General features: G+C 38.9%; 1 long non-coding RNA gene across 1 annotated transcript; it reads left to right on the forward strand.

Moving 5' to 3' along the window:
• Window positions 1–1,253: 1,253 nt before the first annotated feature.
• LOC127018523 (uncharacterized) lies at window positions 1,254–24,055 on the forward strand. The gene is made up of 3 exons (XR_007766757.1): window positions 1,254–1,372; window positions 1,714–1,780; window positions 23,778–24,055. It is a non-coding gene; the product is annotated as an uncharacterized LOC127018523 (long non-coding RNA).
• The last annotated feature ends 1,463 nt before the right edge of the window (window positions 24,056–25,518 follow it).

Below are 25,518 nucleotides of genomic sequence, written 5' to 3' on the forward strand. Positions count from 1 at the left end.
CCCCAGTTGTTTCTTCTCCAGCAATGAGAGGGCGTTAGCAGCTATCAACACCACAAATAACACTTGTGATGTGCTGGTTAGGGAGCCCTGTTGCCCCTTGTCGTGGTTTAACCCCAGTCAGCAACTCAGCACCATGCAGCCACTTCCCCCTCCCCCTCCCAGTGGGGTGAGGAGGAGGAAAGCAGAGGAAAAAAAAAGTAAAACTCATGGGTTGAGATAAGAACAGTTTAATAACTAAAGTAAAATATAATACTAACAATAGTAATAATGAAATATAATAATAATAGTAATGAAAAGGAATACAACAAAAAAAGGAAGGGGGGAGGAAAAAAAAACAGTGATGCTCAATGCAATTGCTCACCACCCGCTGACCGATGCGCAGTTAGTTCCCGAGCTGCGATCCACACTTCCCAGCCAACTCCCCCCTGTTTATATACTGGGCATGACGTTCCATGGTATGGAGTATCCCTTTGGCTAGTTCAGGTCAGCTGCCCTGGCTGTGCTCCCTCCCAGCTTCTTGCACACCTGCTTGCTGGCAGAGCATGGGAGACTGAAAAGTCCTTGGCTTAAGATAAGCGCTACTTAGCAACAACTAAAACATCAGAGTGTTATCAACATCATTCTCACACTAAATCCAAAACCCAGCACTGTACCAGCTACTAAAAAGAAAGTTAACTCTGTCCCAGCCGAAACCAGGACACCCCTCTGCCAAAATGGACTAAAACCCTTCTCATCTGCAGAGAGCGCCTCTGTCAGCACTCACACTGTAACAGGCTAGATGAAAGAACCACAGCCTGGAGAATCGTCTTTGATCATTACATTAATTTCCTCCTCCTGGGCCCTTTTCATTTAGGTAAGGAAGGTGCCTCCTGGTGCACCTAGGATGGCAGGCCCTGAGAGCTGCCAGGCTGAGGCTGCAGGGAGGCAGTGTGGCTGCCCCCACCACAGCTGAGGCTGCTGAAGCGGGGAGAAGATGCTAGAAGGGGGCAGAAGGGGCTGGGTGGTTATTTCAGGAGGGGTAGGGGAAGCCCTTCTCCTGGGGAGTGGGGCCTGTTTGCAGGCCGCAGAGCTGCTCAAGTGGAGGTGAGGCAGGAGGAGCAGGGTGCCCCAGTGCTGGGGTGCCTGTGGAAATGCCCCTTTTGGGTTTGCTCTGTCTGATCTGCGTTGTCTCCATACGGCAGTGTTATTGGCTCTGGTCTGCATTCTGATAAAGCTCAGCGTTGGGGGTGTGAAGCCTTTTTGCTTTATGGCAGGGGAGCAGGCAGGTCCTGTCATGGGGTGTTAAGCCTGCTTGGGGCCAGTCCATGAGCCAGGCTGTCAGCGTGACCCAGTGCCAGTGTTTTGGGGGCAGTGTTAAAGCATCAGTGAGCAGGTGGGTGGATAACTTTGCTGTCTGATTTGGGGGGAGCCCCAGGAGCAGCAAGGAGAGGCAGGGCCCCCTCATGTGCTGAGGCCAGCCTCGCAGGAGCGGGTGCACTGGCTGGCCTGCTGGTGAGCCTGCACGCCTCACAGGAGTGAGGAGCTGTGTGGGGACTGGCGGGGAAAGGGGGGATGGATAAGCGAGCTTAAAAAAAAAAAGGCCTCCCCGACGAAAAGGTGTGAAAAAGGCAGCAAAGGGGCAGACTGAGGGGAAACAGCAGTTTCAGAAAGAGCTGCCAGGCTGGCCTGAGTCCCCTTCCCAGCTGGTTTGAGTAACTGTATCTCAACTTACAGCAACCCGGCGGGGGCAAAGGGAGCGCGGTAGCGGGATCGGGCGGGACGGACCTGCTGCTGCAGCCCGGTGAGTTCCGTGCACTTTTTTTTTTTTCTTTCTCCTTTTTTCCCTGGAAATCGGATCTGACGGTAAACATGATACAAATATAGCTTGAAAGCACAGTGAGGCTCTTCAGAAACCTGCAAGACTGAGTTTACTTGTTGTAAGTGCACCCAAAATGGTGATAATGAAACGTAATTCCTTTTGAGGGGAAAAAAAAAAGTAGCTAATGATTCAATGTTGGTGCAATCCTTAAAGGGCCTTAACAAGAGACTATCTTATGCTGTTACTTTTTTAAATTTTCTTTCGGAAACATAATGCCAGAGGTGGTAGTGGAGATTGTATTTGGCTCAACTTCCTTGACCTGTAATAACTGTAAAACATATCTGTCTTTTTGGTGATATTTCTGTTATAGTAACAACCTTTGTGTTTGCATGCATTAATGTTCTCGCAATGAAGGACTTTTGAGACATCCCCGCTATAAATAATGATGGGACTTGATTCACCTTTGAAGTAGATAGGAAAACTGCAGTCAATTTCTTGCAGTGTTTGATTATATTGTAAGTATATGTAAAATTTTATTTTTAAAATGGCACTGCTCTGAAAGCTGTAGTGCGAGGTAATACGAAATCATCAGTCTCAACAGTATATAGTAATTTCTTTGCTTTAACTACAGGATAAAAGACTGAAGAACCTTACCCTGTTTTTCTGTTTTGCTTTCTGGAGTCTTTTACATCTCTTTTATAACACAAGTTGGTACTAGCATGTAGGCAGTTATAGTTAACTCCAGCGTTAAAGTTGTATGTGCCAACATTAGAAAAATAGCACCCAGAGAATCAGTTGGTATTGTAATATGTAAAACAAGTGTTGAACACATACATGTAACACTAACAAATCTGTCTTAATTTTCAGCATATGCAAAGTATGAAGTTCTTTACCAAAAAAACTTTTGGTATACTGGGGTCAGAGACAAGGCCTTGTAATCACTTTCTGCATCACTAAGGGATTTGCAAAAGAATGAAATAGCAGTAGCTTAAAAAGAAAAAATACATGCAGAAGGGACACTGTTTTCTTCTAAATGTGCTTGCCCAGTATTTCACAGGATTATTCAGAAGTTGGCTGATGTCACAGTTCACATTCTTCTCAAAGAAATAATCAATATCAGCTGTTTCTTAAATAATATATAAAAAATCAATTGAATATATGAACCAATAATAGGTACTGTGTAGATTAACTTATTAGTGATTCTGAAGTGTTAAAATGAAATATAGTACCTGGCACAAAGGTTGAGTGTTGTTTTTAACCATCGAATGTCATTCAGATGTCTTCCGAACAAGACCTTGGATGCTGAAGAATGGTATATATTTTAGCCTGTCTACTTACAATCTTTTTTGCGTGTTTCTTCTATTGTAAAATCCCAGTGTTTGCTGGTAACTATGTAGTCAAATAGACATGTAGTAGAATGTGACATATGAAGAAACTAAGGATGCCTTCTGTCTTGCCAGGGAGCTGGAAGAGTTCACTGTACTCCTATCCTCCCCTGAGAGTACTGCAATTTTGAATTCATGGGCCTATCAGTGCCAGGTTTGAAGGCCATGGTGCCAATGAGTGGTTAGTCTGTGGATGTGCAGAATGCTGTATCCATTGCCTCCAGCTTCCCAGAGTCTTTGAGATGGTCTTTGTTCCCTCCTCTATGGGAGAGCTGGGAGAAACAACATACGTTGGCATCTCAGTCACTGCAGTTCAGAACCCTTTTTCTCTTACACCTAATTGGTATCAGTTCATGTGAATACAGCAAGCCCTGAATTTCAGTGACTGAGAGTCTAGCATGTGTGTAATTTTGCTCTTGGACAGCTGAGAGTAATAATCCGTTGTATTGTCCCAGTATGACTTGTCCCTAGTCTCATCTAGAGATACCTTGAGTGAAGACAAGTGGGGCTGCTTTTTCTTGGTGGTGATTGGTTGTTGTTTTAGCTTACCTTAAAAAAAAAAAAAAAAAAGGCAAGTGGGGGAAATAAAATCTGGTTGGGTTTCTGTGTCTCACACTTGCATCACATCTCCCAAATTGTTCTCAGAAACTTGAGTTCTTTGCTGAAACTCACTTGCCACTTGAATGCAATTAAAGTTGGGGTAGAAAGTTGGTAAAATACATATGGGAGTTACATGGGAAAATTAGGGAAGATAAGGTTAGTGGTAAATAAGTTCAACAGCAGAACCAAAATATCCAATTCAAAACCTTTCACATTTTTTTTCTTTGCTCCTTAATTTTTAAAGAAAGGGAACAAGCCCATTTCTTTCTTTTGAATGTCACCTTTAAAGGTGATATATAGTTTACAGTACTACAGTAACTTCTGAAGAGATATGGGGCAGAGAGAGAGAGAGAGAGAGCCACTGAGACTATCAAGACCATTGAAAGCTTGATGATAGTGGCACCAAATTAGAGACAGGCACCTTGTATCTCAGGCAGTCCTAGGGGGAAAAGAAAGGAGTGTTGTTTATCTGAAGTAGTAAAAATGTCTTAAAGTATGGTGGTGGGTGGTGTATAACTTTTTCATTATCCTGTCACACTCGGAAATTCTGCTTTGCAGCACCTCAAAGTTAAGAGTAAAACAAATTTATTGCAGTGTATCTGTCCTTTCAGGGTTTTTGGTTTTGGTTTTTTTTTTTTTGCCACTTTTCCTATCTAGATTTCAGACTTGGTATTAATCATTTCCTATCTCATTCTTGAGATGAGATGAAATAACAAGGGACTGCAATGCTAAATTCAGATCAAAGGAAGCCACTGCTTTCCTTTTTTTTGGTTGCAAATCTAAAATGATGAGATCAAAAAGCTATTTATTCCATGATAATTTCAGTGTCGCTTTTGAGGATAGGATATTCTGTATTCCCAAAAAAGTTGTCTGTGCATTAAATAGTTTCTGTGGCATTTTGAATATGGTGAAAATCCTTTTGTTAATTTTTGATGCTCTACTGAAAGTGAAAAAAACAGATGCAATTTACGTCTGGAAGACATGTTGTCTCTTTTACAAGGATACACATATTTGTGCATGCTTTTTTAATCAGAGCTGCAAAATGTCCTGTCTTCTTTACACAGCCAAATGCTAGTGGTTGTGTGAAATTGCTTCACTTATGTACAAACCCATGTTCAGTTAACTGATTACGATGTATAAGTTCCTGCATGCCTGCAGAGGAAATTTAAAACAAACAAACAAAAAAACCAAAACAAACAAACCCAAACACCCCCCACTCCCCCAAACTGGCAACGTGGAAGGCATTCAGACTCATGGTAATGATTGGTGCTGGGCAACTGAAAATAATGCATTTAGATTATTATTTCTGTAGGTTTTTTTTAAAGTTGGAGGGGTTTTCAATAAAACAGAAAGGGTTTTATTTATCTTTTCTACATATCCTCAATTTTTAAAAGCTAAGATTAAAGGAGTGACCTGAATCAGTGGGACAGATCTTCCTGCAGGTTCTACACTGGAGCAATAGCTGTCTGGAGTGGAAGATGGGGGAATCTGCCAGTGTATACAATGGCACGTCACACCACTGCCAAATTACTCCATACCTTAGACCTCCAGGCAGACCTAGCTATATAGTGTATGTTTGAATACGGGTGGAGGTGTCTTAACTTGTGCAGTCTAATACCTACCATGTGTGCCTTTAACCCAGAATATCACTGAAATGTGAAATATGACTAGGACTGTACCCTTCTGAGGGATATGTATAGTACCTCTCCAGTAAGTCTGACTTTTTTACAACATATGTACTCATATGGGTTTTTATTCTCCATGGACTAAAACCTAGTGTTTTTCAGTTTGCAGTACTTTTTTGAATGTTCATAAGGTATAGAGGGTATAAGTACTAGCAGAAACACAGGCTTCAGACATTTAGTATTCAAATAAGAACAACAGACTCTTAATGCCCAAGGGAAGCTAATAACTGTCCAAGCAGTAATTAGATCATAGGATTTCTGCTTAATTTATAGTTAATTAATTAGGAAGTCACTTCTCAAGTCATAAAGTTTCTGGAGTCTGGACAGTACTGAAGTTTAACTTTGTTTACATATCAGAAGACAATGACCTCTTCCTATGTGAGAGGAAGAGGTAGATTTGAACATCTCTGACAGTCAAAGACCAGAAATCCTGTATATTTGTCATTGTTGTTCTAAATCTGCTGTTGTAGATCCACTTACTTGAATGGGGATTATTTATTTACCCATTTTGGATCAGAAGCAAGATTCTGTCATTCAGATGATCATAGCGAAAGGATACAGGAGAGGATGAAAACTTTGAAGGTAGAATATTTTTGTTCCTAGCTAGTGGATAACTTTCAAACAGGGTCAGAGCTAACACAAAAAGTTTTATGTAGTTGTGTTAAGGAATACACTGTGTCTTCCACAACGCAGTCCTTTTAGCTGTCTTTACCTGTGATCAAAATAGAATCATTAGGGATTTGAAAGTACACAACTAGAACTAGATTAGAAAATACAAAAATACTTCTGCATTTCAGAAACGTGACATTGTGAAAGGAAAGCAGTGTGCACAAGCTGTAACTATCAATGCTAGTACCAACACTTTCTTTCCTTCCCACTTTTCCTCTGATAACTTACCCAGCAATTACTTGCAAGAAGAGTTCTAGCAGCTAGAGTATCTCGTCATGGCGTTTACCACCCTAATGACAAAGCTGAAACCCTGAACTCCATACCAAAGCAATAGTTTCTTCTATGGCCTTATTGTTTGTTTTTGCATTGCCTTAAGAGCTTCAGTATACATTAGAGGTTGGGGCAGATAGGTAGTTAATAGTTTCACAACATAATGTGCTGAGGTTGTTGATTGATAAGGGTTCATGAACCTGATAAGTAAACGACCTGTTGCTGTGCGGCAAGTTGGGCTTGTGGTCTCACTGCTTCTTGTCCTGCAAGATTCCAGTGTGTCGTGGGCACATGCAGTCGTGACCCTGCAATTTGCAGCTGTGAGACTTGAAGCTTAGTTTATGTTCCCACGAAAAATTGTGAGTACCTTTTTTACATGCCACTTGTTTCTCAACCACAGGTAGAACTGCATACATGACTCACTTTCCAGTGTCGGTTTGCTTACTGTTAAGCAGCTGATTATGTTCACTGCATATCTGTTGAGTTTCTCCTACTTGCACCATTTGATCAGTCACATCACTGTCATGGTGACAGTCTGGTCTATTTCTTATGTGTACATTATCATGACTGAGCAACAGGTGATTAGCTTTGATATCTTTTTTCTTGTTCTAGATGAGAAAGCATATATAGGCTACCTTCCATTCTATTGTCTTCAACATTACAAGACACATGTAATCTGAAACATGAAGTAGGTAATCCACATGCTTAAGTGATAGCATCTCTTCAGTAACAGTAGTGTCTCCTGACTTCAGGATAAAGGGAATGCCAACAGGCCTGCAATAATAGGCAAGATAGGTGAGGAAGAAAATAAGTAAGTTAATATCATATAGTGATTATGGTGAGCCAAGGCAGAGAAGCAACTCCTGCCAACTGATGCAAGAAATTTGAGATAGCAGAATACCAAACTCTGGGGTTTTTGGGTGCTGGCCAGTATTTCTTGCAAGGTTATTATGCTTTCTAATGTGATTACCCTTTCAGTTTAAGGTTTTCCTACCTGCAAAATGTTGGTTTCCTTAGGAAAAAGTAGGTATAACCTTCCCACAAAGAAGCAGCAGAAAGAGGCATTCCTGAGTTATTGGGGATAGAGCAAGAGAGCCATGATTACTTACAAAAAAATACTTGCCAAGACCTTGTGAGCCATGCTTCAACCCACAGTGGACTTGAAGGGTATTACAGAATAAACATCTAAAAATGGGTTTATAATGGAAACCTTGACAGACCTAAAAGCAAGGCAGTAAGCAGGTGCCACTATAATTAAGAGCAGCGACCCTTCAAAGAAAAGGGTTGCCAGCAGGTAAATAAACTGCCATTGTGCAGCTCACCTCGTTAAACAGGAAAGTTTGGAAAATGATTGGAGAAACAGCATCAATCAGTGTTACCTTAGACATCAGTTATAAGAGACAGCTGCCTGCTGTGGGACAAACATAGTGTATGTACTATTAAAAACAAGGTCTTTGTTCTGAGAGTTGTGCAACAGGTAATGTGAACTCTTGAATTTATATCCTGTTCACAGTTGTCAGGTTCTTTAATATAACATTTAATCATGTCATATTTCCCCCCTCAAATCTTTGACGTATGTAATATACTAGGTCAGGTGGATAGAAATATTCAGATGAGTTGAGCTTTAGACAGTCTCTTGTGTAGTGGATGTGCCAGCATAATTCTGTATGCATGCTCTCCCCTTTTTTTTTTTTAACTTTACGTTTCAATATGTCAGTGTAATTGTGTCTGATCTTGACTGTTTCAAGTTCATGGGTTACTGCAGCCAGTTAAAGCTGGGTTGTTTGGTATGGTTTTCCAGCTGTTGGGTTTTTTTTGTTACAGCATGAGTGTTGTTTCAGGCAGTTTCACAGAAGCTTGGTAAAATTGCTGAATGAACATGGCTGCTTTGATTGGCAGGGGACACTAAGTCACAGCTGAAGCCTTGCATCATCATGGACTGCAAAAGCAATATTGTTTTTAGAGTAGTGAAAGAAAACCCAGTATGGAGTTTGGAATTGTTTTGTTCGTTATGAAGCATATCTCATTCCAGAGATTTATTTTGCATATTTTGCCCTGCATGCGAGCTCTTCTAAGGGACAACATGATCTTGGATTTTGTTGCAGGGAAGGTAGCCAGGTTGTCTCAGACTTTACCTCGTGTTACTGGGGTTTTGTGGGGGGTGGGTTTTGTGGTTTGGTTTTTTTTTTCCCAAACAGTCTGTGATGTGTATGTCTTGAGAGGGAGTACTCTGCTTTTTTTACCAGAGATAATGATTTGGACTTGCCAGACACAGTTTTGAAGGCTGATTAAAATTTAAATAAGCTTACAAAGCAATTGAGTTAAAGTGGTGCAAAATCCTATGTAATAGGTTTCAGTTAGTTTTTAACCTATCTTGTTCTGCCTTAACTTCAGATTCTAAACCTTAACTATTTCTCTGCTGGGAAATAGAGAAGTATAATTGTACATTTAAACTGTGGCACCTAGAAAAAAATATTTTTTCCTCACCAATTTGATACTACTAGAGTCTCTATCCATTCATCTTGAACTATTGCCAGAAAAACATAGTGCAAATCAGTTTGAACTCCAAACTAAGGACTGCAACTTTTGAAGCAGCAGGAATTTTTTCTTCTGGTAGTCTTTACTTCTAGGTGTGGCACAACTTGATAGCATTTGCAGACTAGTACTGGGTTTCTTTAGCAAAAATGAACATATAGATGCAGTCTTAATAAAAATTAATCTATAAATTAAGCTGTATTTTTTTGAAATGACTGCTTAATACCTGTTGTGTGTGTTCATAGTGATTTGAAAGGAGCTTGAAGCTATAAAGCTTACAGGAGCTGTAATTTTGACCACTGAAGAAGCAAAGCATGGCTTCTGAAGGTTTCACTTGCTTAATCTCTTTTTTAACTCCTCACAGATTGCTTGTTTATCAAACTGGCTGCTTTGATAAAGCTGCCTATCTCAGATCAAGAGCACAGTATCTATCAACTTCAATTTATTAAATTCCAGGAATGAGAGTCTATCGGTTTTGTTATCTGGACCTTCACAATACTTTAATTTTGGAGTAATGGGTTGCATTTAGCAGCTACTTTCTTTTTAAACATGACATTCTTTTTTTATTCTTGCTGGTTAACCATTTGATGTTGTTTTCCTTCCCTCAAAAGTCAGTCTAGTGCTCTAACAAGTACTGGGTAAAGCATATCTCTTCCCCTGACCTACTGGCTATGGTCCTGTTAATACAGCCCAGGATGCTGTCAGCCTTCTGTGCTTCTCAGTCCCTCAGTTCCCAGCCTGTATTGTTGCAAGGAGCTCTTCCTTCCCAGATGCATGACCCTGCTTTTGTCTTTGCTGAATTCCACAAGGTCCCTCTTGTTCCATTCCTCAGACTTTTGTAGGTCTGTCTAAATAGCAGCCCTGCCTTCAAGCATGTCAAATGGTGCCACCAGTTTGGTGTCATCTGCAAACTTGACAGAGCACTATGTTATCTCCTCAGAGTCACTGATAAAGATGTTAAACACAATGGGTCCCTGTGACATTCAACTTACTGGCCGGTATGAGTAGCTACTATGTATTCAGAACAAACACAGCATACTTCCTGTGTATAATCACCACTTGTATAGCTTGAGTAACTCAATCGGGGTCTTTTACATGACCTGTTAATGGGAAACAAAGATGATACTGATTTGGTAACTTCCTTTCCATTGCTTATGGCTTCACTGTGACCCCACCGTATTGTCTTCATACTGTTTATAGTGGTAGCACTGCATTTGCCCTAGCCCTTTGCCTTACTTCCCAGCCTGTTGGCTGTAGGTTGCTCTTCTACACATTGGTGCTGCAGCAGCTCTGACCAGGAAATTGAAGTGGCAAGCAGAGGCATTCTGGGAAGGAAAGCTCATTTCTTTCCTAAATGGCTATCCAGTTGCATATGTTAGAAATGGCTTCTGGCTCAGGCTTTGTCCTTGGAAAGTATAGCTATTCAGTAAAGACAGAGATACCTTATGATAGAACAAAAATGTGCTAAAAGAGCAATTGCTGCTTATGGTCTCATGTTATCATTTGATCTCAGCATTGTTTCAGACTTTTGACTGGAGATTGAGGCTTTGGGGGTTTTTGATCTGTTCTGAACACCTAAAATGCCTTTCCTGCAGTGTCCCAGGAAAATGCTGTCATTCAAAATAAAGGAGAAGCAGAAAGGTCCTGCTAGCTCAGATTCAGACTTAATGTTGCAAGAACTCATTTAATGCAAAGAATGGATTATCTTCCAGTTTTAAAAGAAAATTACAGTAGTGTGTAGCTGTTAGAGAAGAGAAAAATCAGGGTATTTTTAGTTTCTGATTAGAAACCTATCGTAGGGGTTAGCTGGAATAATGACAGCTCCTTTATTAATGTATGCTGGCTGCATATTATGATAGCAGCATAGAAGAAACTTGCACTTTGTTTTCCTGTCTTGAAAGATATGTGAACCTCTAATGCTTTAACTGAAATATTAAGCTTCTGGAGCCATCTGGTTTTACTAGTTCTAACACTTTCAAATAAGTTTGTTAGGCTACTGAAATAAATGTAGCTGCCTTTCTTCCTCTCATAAGCTTTTTCCTTTGGTAATTTAGCTTGCCTTTTTCACATGGAATAATCTTAAGATACAAGATTTTAGAGACTACTCATTAATCCATATTTTGGAAAGGTATACTGACCTTGCACTTCTTATAGATGTGGATGGGCAAAAGATGAGTGTCATCATCCATCATCACACATAATACTGGACAAAGTGGAAAGAGCAAAATACAGTACTCGCAAAGATGGTAAGCCAGTGATTCATGTCATTATCTTCCAGAGCTGCTTTTCAAGCAGCAGTATGTGATGTGGAGCAGCATATCCTCCATGAAAAGAAATGCAGATATAAACTTTTACCTCTTCCTGACATTGAGGAGCGCATTCCCCATTCACCCATGAAAATTTTACCATTTATTCAACCTTTGGAGCTCACTGTTTCTGCCTGAAGCCCGTCTGAATATCTGTGTGCTTCTTACAAGACCTGTTTATAAGCAGTGGAATCCATAAGTGTGCTCTCTTGCCTCCAGCTTGGCCTCTGGAAGTATTGCTCAAGGGACTTAAAATCTGGTGATCTCTGAGTCCATTGTTAGTGCTTGAAATGGACCATTACCTGTTTAGTTCTTACTGGAAACAACACAAGAAGGTATGCTCTACTAGATTAGAACAATGGTCCTTCAATCTTCAATGCTGGCAGTAGGACATTTTAATTAGGAAGAGCACACAAGTATCTGTTGTCCATTCTCATACTTGCCCAACATCCTGAATGGCTGTATTAGGGATTTGCCTGTTACACTTAGCATCTGTTTATGGGCATGTTTTACAAATTCAAAAATAACAGTATTAATAGGAATGGTGGGAACAAATCTTATGTCTGTTCAGGCTTCAACATGCAGTTTCTGAAGTGCTCCTAATGCCACAATGATCCCTCTCTATGAACCAAGTTACTAAGATGTCCCCATTTTGTTGTAGAATTTTTTTCTCTTTAAACTACTTTAACCCTTTAATTCAAGCAAATAACATATAAATTTCTATGTCACACAGGGTTAATCCATTCTCCACAATGAAGTGCTAAAATTTCAGAAATAACAAACTCTGTTCCACTGCCATCCATACAAAATATTGTTTACACTCCAGGCATATTGCTTCAGGAAATTATTGATAGGAACAGCTGCTCCTTCACGAGAAGAGCAGAAAAGTCCTTCCTCTCTGACCAGGGGCACTTTTCAGCCACCTTTACTTTATCACCATGACACAGAAGCATGGAAGATTGGATTTCAGACTTTAAATAACAATAATAAAACATGCGTAGGAAAGAAACTCTCTAAAACTTCAATTGAGAACTTTTGTGAAGCTCTGAGCCATCTCCCTGTGCTCAAAAGGATTTGTTCAAAATGAAATGAAATTCGGAGTTAAGATACACAGTACAATCAGTATCCAACTTCAAATGCACCTCGTTGCTACCAAGTTGAACATTATAATTACAATTATAACTCTGCAGTGCTTTATGCATAAATTATTTAAATTAAACCACATAGATTATTCAAATTTTATCTCCAAGAAACGCTTCTAAAAGCCTGCTAACACTCACGTTACAACTCATTGCTAACATGCAAAACTATACAGGCTTGATTATTTTTAAAAATCTTTTTGGAACTAGACTCCGTGGAATGACTTGACTTGTTTCAAGTTGAATGAGCCTTGGGTTAAATGTGTTTGGTTCTGGTGTAATTTCAGATCCACCTTCAAGCTCAGTTGAGCAAAAGACTAAGCTGGTGCTATTCAGTCTTTCCTTTCCTGGTAAGAAAGTAGCATTCTGTGACTTTTTTTTTTTTTTTAATAAAAAGCAAAAGCCTCTCCAGTAAGAATAAGGAATTCACACTTTTTACCTTGCAAGAGCAGCCCTGGCTGGTGTAGTAATTTGATGTGATATTTACAACTATTCGCTTGAGAAAATCCTGACAAAAGAATAATATTTGCAGGTGAAAAGAGCTTCATGAGAGAAGGTCTAACCAGGGTGAACCTGACTCCTGGAGGACATCCCTCATTTTGAGCATTTCTCATGGGTGGTTGGGGAAAGCAATATGATCAGTTCATTCCTCTGTTGCCAATGCAGGCAAATGAAGCAGGTTAGACTAGCCTGTGATAGATAGCCCAGCCTATCAGAGAATATCCAAAACCAGGGAAGAGTAATGGGAATTCCCCCTTTGCAGCTCCTCATTATACTGAACTCAGAGACCTAGTAAAAAACAATCTAAGAGTTTCAGAGTACAATATATTTTTTTCTTTTAATATTTGTTTTTTGGTGACTTTTAAAATCAGTTGCAGTACTTACTGTAGACTATGAAGCAGATAAGAATACCTTTTATTATTATAATACATTGTATATGTGAATGAATCACTGTCCTGCACTAGACTCTTTGATTTTTATTTTTTCTTCAGGGAAAAGGAGTGGAAATAAGAAAAGCATGACTTTAGTGATCATATTGTTCCTTTCCCTTTGTGAATTGAAACAATACAATGAAAGAGTAGAGATACTTACTGCTATGTTACAGTTAAAGTGCAACAAAATGCTCAGCCAGCTCTACAGAGTATCTGAATAACCAGGTGCTTGATTCTTATGGTTGGCTAAGTTTCCTGAACTGTTCGAACCATCTTCAGCCCAGTTTGTATTCCTGCTGTGGGTGCTTATTAGCAAAGAAACTCTAAAACCCAAAAATGGGGAGGAGGAGGAGAAAAAAGACCAGTCAGAAGATGGAAGTGAAAAAGTAGGAATAAACATTAAGCCTGATGCAAGAGGACAAATCCTATCTTGCCTGATATCCTATTTCAGAGGAACAGTATGCTTGTAGTAAATCCAGTCCTAGTACCTAATAGCTGCAGACTGACTTACACTCAGAAGCAATAAATGAATACACTCAGACAAAACTGAAAGCTGAATGATCAGCTTTATTTTAGTATCTCGTACCAGTGGTGGGCTTGTGAACAGTGTATCAGTTATATCAGCATATCTTGCATTCTGGGCTATGTTATGTTCCAAAATGCTCTGTGGGTCCCTCATGAGAGGAAGCTTCTCGTGGCCTTGCCAGGTGCTGGATGGTGGCAGTCCTGTGTTTAGACACCACAAATGGGTACTTTCCCCATACTGTGATAGAAGTAGGGTATGGAATTTTTAAGTGCACTGAAGAGGTTTCCAAAGGTCCTGGGACAGCATACAGTGTTTTACAAACAAAGAACAAAGATGTGCCTCTTCCAAAGGGTTTAAAAAAAATCACATAAGAGACAAGTGAGATCAGATGTATTCAAGCCAGACAGGAGACTCGAAGAGAAGAATAAGTAATCACAGGCAGCATGTTATCTATCCTATTCAGAGTTGTCAAGTGTAAGCTTACATTTGTCGGCACCAGATACAAAGTCATGCCAGAAAGTGACAGGACTTCAGGGCTGGGTTTTTTTTTTTCCTGTAGAGATAGGGAAAGGGAGGAGAAACAGCATTTTTGCTCTATTTTTGGTGTGAGTAGTTTCAGCATATTAGAGTCCCAGAGCAAAAAGAAAAATGGAAAACAATGTAGAATTTCTGCTGTTAGAAAGCATGATTATTTTTCCCTACAAGGTGTTTCCACATCTTATGCACGTACACTACCTGTATATAAATTAACATTACGATAGTGAGGTCAACTTACTTAAAGCACTTAGTAATCTTTCTCCACAGAAACCAGTTCTCAAGGTTATGTTGAAAGTTGATGAGTCACAGCGCCTTTCAAGACAGTCTGAAGAGACTGTCTACCTCCTGAAGAGAAAGAAAAGTAAATCTTGGTCTTGTAATTTGTCTGCATTGTATCGCTGCCTCTTACAGTCTAAGAGGATAATCGGTATCCCTTAAAATGGGAATTGAACATTCATATTTTTTGTGGAGTCATAAATTGTCAGGATAGGCCAGTTGTACAAAGCAGTGTAATGCTTGGCGACTTGAATTCATCTGGATGGCTTGCATTTTAATACAGCCAAATAAAGGTGCTATATCTCTGTATGAAAAATGTAGGTCATCCTTAGAGACAAGAGAACGTCTCTGGGAGGTAGTGACTCTGGCAAGGATCTGGAAAGCACAGTGGGCAACCAGTTGAGGGACAGTTCTGTTGGGAGGCTGTGGGCTAAGGTGTGTCCTGGGATGTGTGATTAGAGAAGAGATTGGTGTCTTTTAGAGTACATTTAAGTCAAACAGAAGCGATGACCTTCCTACAGGAATGCTGGGTGAGTTCCGTGCTTGTGCTATGCAGCAGATGGAGAATTGCAATGGCAACTTCTCCCCTTAAAACTTATGACTATTAAAGCTCAAAAGCTGTAGAGTCTTGAGAATATTAACCTCAGAGGCTATTGATATTTGAATTGGTAAATGTGTCATACTTTAAGATTGGATGCAGTATTAACCTGTTATTTGACCTTAGATATTGTTGCTATTACATATATATTAATGTGTGTAGCAGCAGGTGCACTCTAAAATAAATATTGTTAAACAGTACTGTAATATATGACCTGAGTTTAATCATTGAGGCAAATTACTAGTTTGAAATTCTGGCATCTCTGCAGCAATAACTTCTGTGCAAAATACTGGTTGTTACCAAACCAGCTGCAATATAGATAGGATTAGAGCAGTGCAATCTTTTATCAGTGCAAATCTTTAACTACTGGGATGTGATTTTCCACCCTCACCCTCTATGGGCAGTCACTCTTAAATCTTTGTTTCAGCATGCCATTGTGGGGGGGGTGTTGTGTGCTTGGGAGGGGGGCTGTTATTTTCCCTGCCAGCTCTTCATTGTGGGGAGGCATAGGCATATTGCAAAATGATTGAGGTATGCAACAAGGGTGTCCTCCATGACTAGCAGTGCTGTAAAGGGATATGCCATTGCTTGCCGATGTAAGCTTTAAGAGTGGTAACATATGACGGTAGTATCAGTAACCAAGTATTTGTTATTACATATTTGATGACAAATAGCTGCAAACAAATAGGTTAGAATACCTCTAGCAAACCATAATATTTTTGTCTTTTCAGCAGAACTAAGATAAAATATATTATTAATTTTGTTCTGGGAGCAAATTCCATAAAGGTTTTAACCCTTCCCTCTGTCAGTACTTTTGGTCTGGTAAAATAACCTAACCAATGTTTAATATTATGAATGTTCTTAAATCTGTTACTGGCCATAGACTGTATTAAAATGAATCACTGAATTGTAGTGTGCAAGAACCTGGTTTGCAATTTACAGAAGACTCTGTTTTAATCCTCTTATTCTTAGACATCTTAATTCTGAATTTCTCAATGTCATTTAAGGTTTTCACTTAGTATAGGTCTGTTTCCTGAAAAAATCAGTGGAAAGTGGAGTTAAGGCAACACATTCTGTGTCTGGAGATGTCATGCTTAAAGTCCAAGTATTTTTTCATATTAGAGTGACAATTTACTGCTGTAGAAAATGTAATGAAGAAGGGTATGCTTTTTAAAGTGTCATCTTTTCTGAACAAATAACACAATTTTGCAGACATGGTTATTTGGAGGAGAAATTAGTATTGCTGTGACACTTAGATACCTGATGAGAGGAAAAAAAAAAAAAAAAAGACCTGTTCCAAGTTGTTGAAATTGTGGAAGAAGACAATCGAAGATCTAAAATTCCTCTTGGGCTTTGTATCTCTTAAATTATAAATGAAAGGAAAAACTTTCAACTTCATCACGAACCGAGTATTAAGTAAGCTATGCGCATATAATAACTCAGTAACAATGACACATGGCTTGAGGGTCTATATAGAGTTACAAGGCTGCATAAGAACCATTTCTGCTTCCTTGTGTAGGCTACTCAAACCTTTCATCTTTGCATAATCAAGTAAGCAGGGCTGTATAGGGCAACTTTCATCAAAGCAAATGGGCATAGAGATAACCTTACACAGCTGCTGAAGACCAACAGCAAGATATTCCTTTCTTCCTGCAGTGATGGAAATCATGATTCTTCCATATGTTATTTCTTGGTGGTAAGGTTATAATATCTCTTTCAGGTATAGTTTTTGTAGCACCATGTGATTTAGATCTTGACTTGCAATTTCATCTTTTCAGTTCTGGAAAGAACCACAGTAGTTGCTTGGGGTTTTTTGTTTCGGTTTGGGTTTTTTTGCACCCCACCCCAATCTGGGTGTGTTTGGCACTCATAGGAAAGTTCTAAACTCAATACCCATTTTAGCTGTGTTTGGGGGTAAGTCAAAAGGAGAAACAGTCTGTAATTCACTAGTGAGTCTCTCTGAAATGCAAAAGACAGCTTGCATATCAAATCAGACCAATTATATCGAGTCAGACCAATTCAGTGGATAAACAGGAATGTTCAGTTGTTTCTAAATAAAAGTTCAAAGAATAAAAACAATAAACATCTTGTTTTCTCTCCCCCCTAACTTCCTTAAACGTATGTTTAAGTTTGTCTAAGACTATTTCCCTCTGACACGGTTTTACAGGTAAATACTTCAACAAATCAGAAGTAAACCTTAATGTTGCATGCAAATTCTAAACTCATCAGCTTTAGTTGTATAATAACATCATGTCCAAGCACAGTGTGACATGCTAAAGATGGTGTTATTTCAAACCCCTGAGGTTTATAGCCCACAGTTCCATGATAATTTATCCAAAGCTCCCTTTAAGATTCCCCATGTTATCACTGAAAATATTTCTTTGTTGTCTTTAATTACTCTGACAGAACTGTGGTAGACTGTAGGTTGAATGTGTTATTAAACAGGCTACAATTAAATGTATGTTTCAAAGGCATAGTTCTGTACTTTTTACGCAGAGCTGAAGACAAGTATTCCATAAATTAATCCTGTTTAGTAGTGTAGCTCTCATGGTTCAACTGTAGCAGGACATCAGTGTCCTGTTGCAGAGCTGAGAAAAGTTAGTAGACTTGGATGGAATGCTTCATTTGTTTTTTCCTATGTATAGTAGTACAGAGTATTTATATCTAGCATTGTATGTGTATGGTTGTTAAAAAAAAAAAAAGAATCTTGTGATGGCACTTGCACTTAAATAGAATCTTCTCATAGTGGGGGTTGCCCACTGCCCTAACATAAAGGCAAATCTTCATACACAACAAAACCAGGATTTGTTTAATAAGGAAAACTAGTGCTGTTTCCAAAACAATCTAAAGTTGATCAAAACCAGATTAACTTAATCTTATTGATTCCTCTTTCCAATAAATCTGTGCCTATCTCATTTGTAGCTTGAATTGTTCATAAATGCAAGTGGTTATAAACACTTTTTTCAGAAAAGAAGCCATTTACCTAAACAACAGCTTCTGTTCACCATTATTCTTGGTTACTGTTACCTGCCTGATAAAGCCCCACACATACATCATGAAAAGGTTTTGGAAAGGTTTTCTATGGGTCTAATATGTTCCTTTACTATCAGACAGTCAATCAGCCAACATGTGAAATGCAAATAAGAGCTTGCAGATATCCCAACAGCCTTTTCTATGGTGATAGTGATCTTAAAAGACATTTTTTGAGGAACTTGAAACTGCTTTGTTTGAACAAGCTGTTTTCTCTATCATCTCTTTTGCAGAAGCAGCCATGCTTTTTACTATTCATTCTGAACGTGCTTTTTCACTAAAAGCATTTCCCATCTGCTGACCTTTATTTTACCACTCGTGTACTACTTTCACATTTTAATATGATGACCTGTAATAATCATGTTGAAGGATGGAACCACTTCCTAAAGCAACTTCCTGTTGAAGGATTTTAGTTTTTATATTGATGAACTAAATGCTTAAAAGATGGAAAACAAAATTTCTTGGAAAGAATTAATATACATCAGCTTTTTATTTTAGGAGAACAGGGAGATTATGGGCCAAATATTGTTGAAGATCCCAAAAGCCTGTGCAAAGTAGAGTGACACCTGCCTCTAATGAATAGGCCATTTTTTTGATCAAGGCATTCTACTGTATTATAGAATCTTCCCTCTTCCTTTCAGTCATAGAAAAAAAAATCCTAATAACAGTTACATGTAGGAGTACGTATTTTAGAGAGATTTGTAACTCGCTATGGCCATACACTGTTAACTTTACTTCCAGCCACATTAGTAATCCATAATTGATTCAGATTTATGAATGCATGTTGCCTTTTTTATTTTCAGTCATCAAGCTTCAGGGAAGCTGTTGTTAAAGGAAGCCTGAATTTCAGTTTCACTGTATGACTGGACTGTGGTTTTCTGACTTACGTGTTTTATTATGGGCTTATACTAATAACCTGCAGGCTGGAGTCTTTAAGTCTGTAAGTAAACTGCATCTGCAGCCCTAGGAATTATCAGTTAGGGAACAGGCATTCATCTGACAAAACAGTGGACCAGACTGTGGATACCAGTTTTGTGGAACTTCCCCTAAGGTGAATGGAGAAGAGGGAGTAATATTATTACAAAGGAAAGACTGTAAGAAGCACATGAGTCGGAACAGGCTGTGAGTTAGAGGAGGAGGACTGTTAAGATCTTAGATATGTCTCAGAGTGGCAAGAAAAGGCATGATGCAATCTCCACCACCCCCTTGTGTTTGGTATCTGAAGTAAAAGAACTACAGCTTTTGGGAGCCTGGGTAAAGTTGATGTGTTGGTTTGCTTTCCAGTATTACTAAGTCACTGTAAACATAGAACTCATGAAGCTGGATCCCTAAGAAAGGAGTATATTATGAGCTGTTTGAGGTGTTTTAGGAATCATTGTTTTTCCTGAAGTACTACAGCTGCTAAGCTGAACTTTCTCACTGACACAGAGTTGGTACTAAGGAAGAGCAAAAGGACTGAGAAATGGTGACTGGAGCCTACGAAGTCAGTAAAGCTAAAGTCTTACAATATTGTATATGGCAGTAGTATTTCAGCCTAATGCTTCATTCCCCTCTCCCCTTTGAAAAACAGAAGGTACTTTCTGCTAAAAAAAGTTATTATAGACACTTAGTCATGAGCCTGAATCTGTTGCCCTGTCTTTTGTGCAGTCCTCAGTGCTGAAAAGCAAGAGTGATTATGCATCAGACTACACTGTCGGTAACAACACATGATGCATGTCAAAGGCAAGCGTGGTTCAGTACATACAGCTTATCTTAAATCATATTATAGAATCATAGAATATCTCAAGTTGGAAGGGACCCATAAGGATCATCAAGCCCAACTCCCCGCACCTCACAGGACTACCTAATGCTCTGTTATTGGATGGAATTCTGTAATTATTCCTGGACATTTCATTACAGTTATTTCATTACAGTATGTCCTTTAAGACTTTTTTTCTGTTCCATTATTTCCCCCAAGATTTCCTCTTAAATGTTTCCAAAACAACAACCAAAAAATCAAAGGCTTTTTCTTTCTTGCAAACTCTCTCCCCTGGTAAGCTGACAGATACCTATACACTGAAAGGAAACAGAAGATTATCTTGAATTTCATCTGTTTCCTAATATTTGCAGCTATTTCCCTCCAAAGAGCCAAGACACCTGTCATAACAGAGGAGCGCTTTCTTTGAATCAATAATAAATCAGCAAGAATTATTAATGTACTGAAGGGGGAAGCTGTTTTTTAAGCATTATTCACTGATTTTTATCCAATCTTAATGGAACACATTAGAAAACATTGTTTGCATCTGTGACCTCATTATTTGTCTAGATGAGAAAGTAAAGAGTGGAACAGACAGTCAAATTAACCAATGGTTTAAAAAGTCAAACAAATCTATTCTGCTTATACTCTTTAACATAATGGTGAAAAACAGACTCTTGAAACTGTCTTAGAACTCCGTAGTGCAAATTTTCTCACTGTTCAAATCAAGCTTGGCTTATAAATTAAGAAATTGGATTCACTGTGACTGATTAAGGAAATAAATAGCATTTAGCATTTGACACTTAATTCAGAGGCTGTCATCACCTGTCCCAGCTTCAATGTTCATCAGACTGTCTCAAAAGGCTCAGTAAGCTAATCTGGTGTGTAATGTACATTCTTTCAGAAACCTTCCATCTGATTTAATATTCAAATAGCACTTATTCTTCTAGTTCACAACTGGTTATTAAAAGTGTGGACAGTCAAATATTGGCATCCAGAGTGTATTCTACACATTCCAATTTGTTTCTTACGTTGTTTTAAATTTGTGACCGCTGTCTTCCCACTGCCCTTTCTGCAAACAAACAGACACCAGCAGCCCTTCCCACCTGCACAGGGTTCTATTAAATATAAACAGACTGTGCAGGTTGAAAGAGTTTGCCAGATCATTCCAGTTACTAAAGAAGCAAAGAAGCTATAGCACTGAAAAATTGTGGAAAAGCAAGTGTGTTGGTTTTTTTATCATCCTTAACATCTTTTTTTTTATTACTATGAAGTATGCAAGTTCCATCTGAGATTAGGGCTCTGTTAATTATTTGAGACATGTGAAGGGGGGGAAGGGGATTCCTTGCCCAGAGAATTTATAACCTAAATAGTTAAAGCAGAAGAAGATTGGAGAAGGAATAGAGCACAGACAAGTGAGGTGGCTTGCCCAAGATCTCATGGCAAGGCAAGAACTGAAGTCCAGCATCCTGACTTGCAGTTCAAGAACCTGTTCTGCTAGATGTGACAGACTATACAAGTGTTTGGTTTTGCTATGCAGAATCTTGGTTTCTGCTTAATGTGTCCTACTTGACTAATTAAAGTCAGATTGTTTTGGAAAGGTAACATGTACGGCTGCAGTTACTTCAAGCTCTGTTACTTCCCTCTCAGCTGTCACGCGTGTCACTAGATCGGTCCTGCAAAGACAGCTATAGCTCATGTAACTGAAAGAGGTATCTTCAAAGCTGAAAGAGCCATGGGAGTCCTCATTAGGAAAAGCACTACCTGTGGATGGAGCAATCCTGAGAAACTGAAAAAAGATTAGTGCCTTGGGCACAAACTGGTGAAGAATTTCATCAAAGCCCTTCGGTAGTCCTCCTTTTTTTAGGTCTAAGATAGGCTGTTACATGGAAGGGGCTGCAAGGCACCTGGGTTTTGACTGACAAAAATTCTATTCTAAGTCTCAGTGAAGTCTTCAACCTGGACTTCAGAGGACTCTTTTCTTGTTGTACTTGCACTTCTTAGAGCCTACCTATAAGTTTTCTCTTAAGTCCGATATGCTGGAGAATAAGTAGTGTGTCAGTCCTATCTCCTAACATTCATTCACTTAATTCTAGCATCACTTCCTCTTTATGCTTCTAATATTCTGGCTAATCTACAATATTCTAATATTTGTGGCTACATCACCTGTATTAAATTAAACTTTTAAATTAAAAATAGTGAACTTGTTAAAGTTTTAACTTTCTTATCCTCAGGAGGAATTGGTAACAGTTATGTTCAGGCAAAGTAGTGAAATTGAAAAAGGACTCGTAAGCACTTTTCAAATTATTACAGGTAAATAATAAGCAACTTTTCCCTACTGCTGTTATACAGTGATGGCTCTCGTCTCAATTTTTATTTTCCAGTGCTAAATTCATTTAACAGTTACTTTAGACCTCAGTAATTTTCTCACATTAAACGCACTGCTTGGAGAGTTCTGGGGATCTGCAGTGAAGAGGTAGAAAATGCAGTGCACACTGTTAATAAATTGTTTTTCTTAGCTTTATTGTGTGATTATGGCTGCAAGTAGATGGAAATACACAGAAACATGAAAAGAATTGTAATAAATGTAAAAAGAGAAGACTGGTGAGTCGGGCATTTTGGTCAGGATTTTCAGAGACCTCTGGATCGGAATGCCTAATTCCTACTAAATTTCCATTAAGTTAGTGGGAATCCACCTCTTTTACATAGTTTTGAAAAACTTAATCCTTTTGTTAATACTCTCCATGAAGTTACACAGATGAATATTTGGGTTTTCAGTTTGTTTTTTTTCTAGAAAAAATGTGATACAAGGTTTACATTTGTACCGTAAGACAGATGAAATCAGAGTGATCCCCATTGGCTTTACTGGGCTTTGGAAGAGACCTTTTCAAATCAGATCAGGGAGCTTTACACAGAGGTAGAATAGGATGTACTAGAGGAATATTGGCAACATGCTGCTGATTTTTATCTTGCTAAAATACAGTAACTTAAAAGATCAGGGATATAGCCTTCCTCAGATCCAAAGCATTTGCTGCAGGTGCCTTTCTTTTTTTTTTTTTTTTTTTTTTTTTTTTTTTGAGTAACTGGATTTGTAACTCAGGTGTTTGAAGTAAATTCTGAATTGTAATGAACCCGGCCCTGAGCATGATGGTAATATGATTGAGAAATAAATATACCAGCACAACTTAAATGTTACAACCTCTCACTTCGCTTCTGGGGCAGGAAAAAAGGTGTTTTTTCTGGAGTGATTTCTTGTTTGCTCTTATGGCATACTTTCTTGATGTTGTGGTTTCCTATACTCCAAGAACAAAATGTAATTTCTAGCAGAATTTTATTTCATATTAAGAAAGAACAACAAAGAATACCTTCAAACTCTACGGATGAGACCGTATTTCATTCCAAGATGCTTCTGGAAAACCTGATAGCATGTGTTTCCTCAAAGGCAAAAATCCAAATATAGCCATCCCGATGTTACTCTTGCTTTCTGTGTCTTCCACAACTGGCCTTCCTAGAGCCAACGCTTATTCCAGCTCCCTGGCAGTCCTGCAAGCCAGAAATAAGATCTCTCCCTTTTGGCACAGTGTTTTACTTTTCTGTTTGTTTTTTTTCCCCACGTTTCTGTTGTCTGACAGGTCTAGTATGCTTCTGCTATCAGGATTGGGTACAGCATGATCTTTTAAAGTTTGTCAGTGTACTGAATTCATTGGACAAACTGGAGATACCATCCTGATTTCAACATTTTTTTTTTTTCCCCAGTGACACCTCAATGATGCAATGGTTTTATGCCATCCTCAGATCTTCTGTGTTTCAGGATGAGGCACTAGAATGCCTTTCTCCATATAATTTGAAGCAGCCCTTGGGCTAACTCTGCCCTACCCAGAACTCCTTGCAGAATGCCTGTGATCTGCGTGTGCCCGTAGTCTTATGCCTGTGTCAGTAAAAATCAGGTGGGCTATCTAAATTATACTTAATTTATAAATGTTTTGGAAATTTCTTCAGGCTTTTACTGTATACGTATGATTTCAGTTGCATGTAGGTACTGGAAAGAGACTGCAGCTGAATGTGTTTTATGTAAAAAAAAAAAAAAAAAAAAATTCTTAAGAGGTTGTATGGCATCCTATATATAGAGAAAGTGACTGTCACGTGTTATCACGCTGCTTCAGTGTAGACTTTCTTTGTCTCAGCTCTTATCTCTCAATATACATATTTTTCCAGGGAAGACTTGTTTTTTTCCATGTGTTTTTGCAAACTTGGGAGAGGGAGGCATACTTAGGGAAGAGAAGTTTCCAGATTGTATGATAGGACTGGCAGAATGAGGACAGAAGTCACAGCATCTCAAAAGAAACTGCTGAGCAGAAGAGGGACCAGACAAGCTGGCCTCAGGATGAGGAATGAAGATGCTTGGAGCCAGAAAGAGTGGTGCTGCAAGGCAGAAAGCAACTGGTTGACTGAAATCAAGACTGAAAGCAAGGATGTGCTTGAGAGGACATGCTGGGCAAGGAGGGCTGCTCCCCTCTTATATAATTCTGTTTTATCTTGTATCTAAAATTGGTTCTGTTACTGGATTTTGTACTTTTTGGGTTTAGCATGTTTGTTAGCTCATTTATTGCTTTATTGTGTGATTCCGTCATGCATTTCCACTAACCAGGTATGCAAGTTTGCATCTTGCCTGTATCTAACATTTTCCTCATCATTTGAGGAATCAATAAGCTGTTTAGAAATCTCCCCCTGCAAGGCAGTGAGGAAGAGTCTTCCAACAGGAGAGAATTACTTCAGATGCAGCTGGTGGACTGCAGGCTTTTAAATCTGAAAACATGGATGAAACGTAAAGAGGTGGACAAATAATTCTTCTAGAGAAAAAGGAGATTCCTTCCTGTTCCCTCCTGTGGGAGACATTTCTGAAGATTCTAATGTGAGCTCATAGAAGCAACTTCTTATTTAATTTTTTATTAATCGGGATTTTACATGAATCGTATGTCATTCCAGGAACTGATTGTAAGGTGGTTACCCTTAGCAACCTGTCATTTGCCTTGGATCACCAAATAATGACCCCAGTGTATGTAGCAGGTGTTCTCCATAATAACTGCAGGGAAACAGAGAGAATACTACAGTAATATTATGCATTTATCTAAATTGGAAACAGCTCATTTTCTTAAGGAGAAGACTTCTACTTTTTGCTTTACAACCTTGTGTTTCTATGCCCTGCAGTTCAGAAACTGTATTTCAAAGCAAGCAGAGTAGGAGGAAAAATATCACAAGACATCAGTCCAAAAAAAAAAAAGAAAAAGAAAAAAGGCAAGAATCACTATAAAACTCAGTGCTTTGTGGCTAAGAAATATATCAGTGAATGGCCTGGTTATGTGAAAAAGGTTTGAGTTGTTTTTTTTTTTTTTAATAGCTAAACATAAATACTTCTTATTTGTGATTCAGACAAAACTAGTATTTTTTCCAGGAGAAACTTATTTTGTTTCAGATTGCCTTGCCAGTGGAAGGAAGG

Source organism: Gymnogyps californianus, chromosome 7, assembly GCF_018139145.2.
Source record: "Gymnogyps californianus isolate 813 chromosome 7, ASM1813914v2, whole genome shotgun sequence".
Taxonomy (NCBI): domain Eukaryota; kingdom Metazoa; phylum Chordata; class Aves; order Accipitriformes; family Cathartidae; genus Gymnogyps; species Gymnogyps californianus.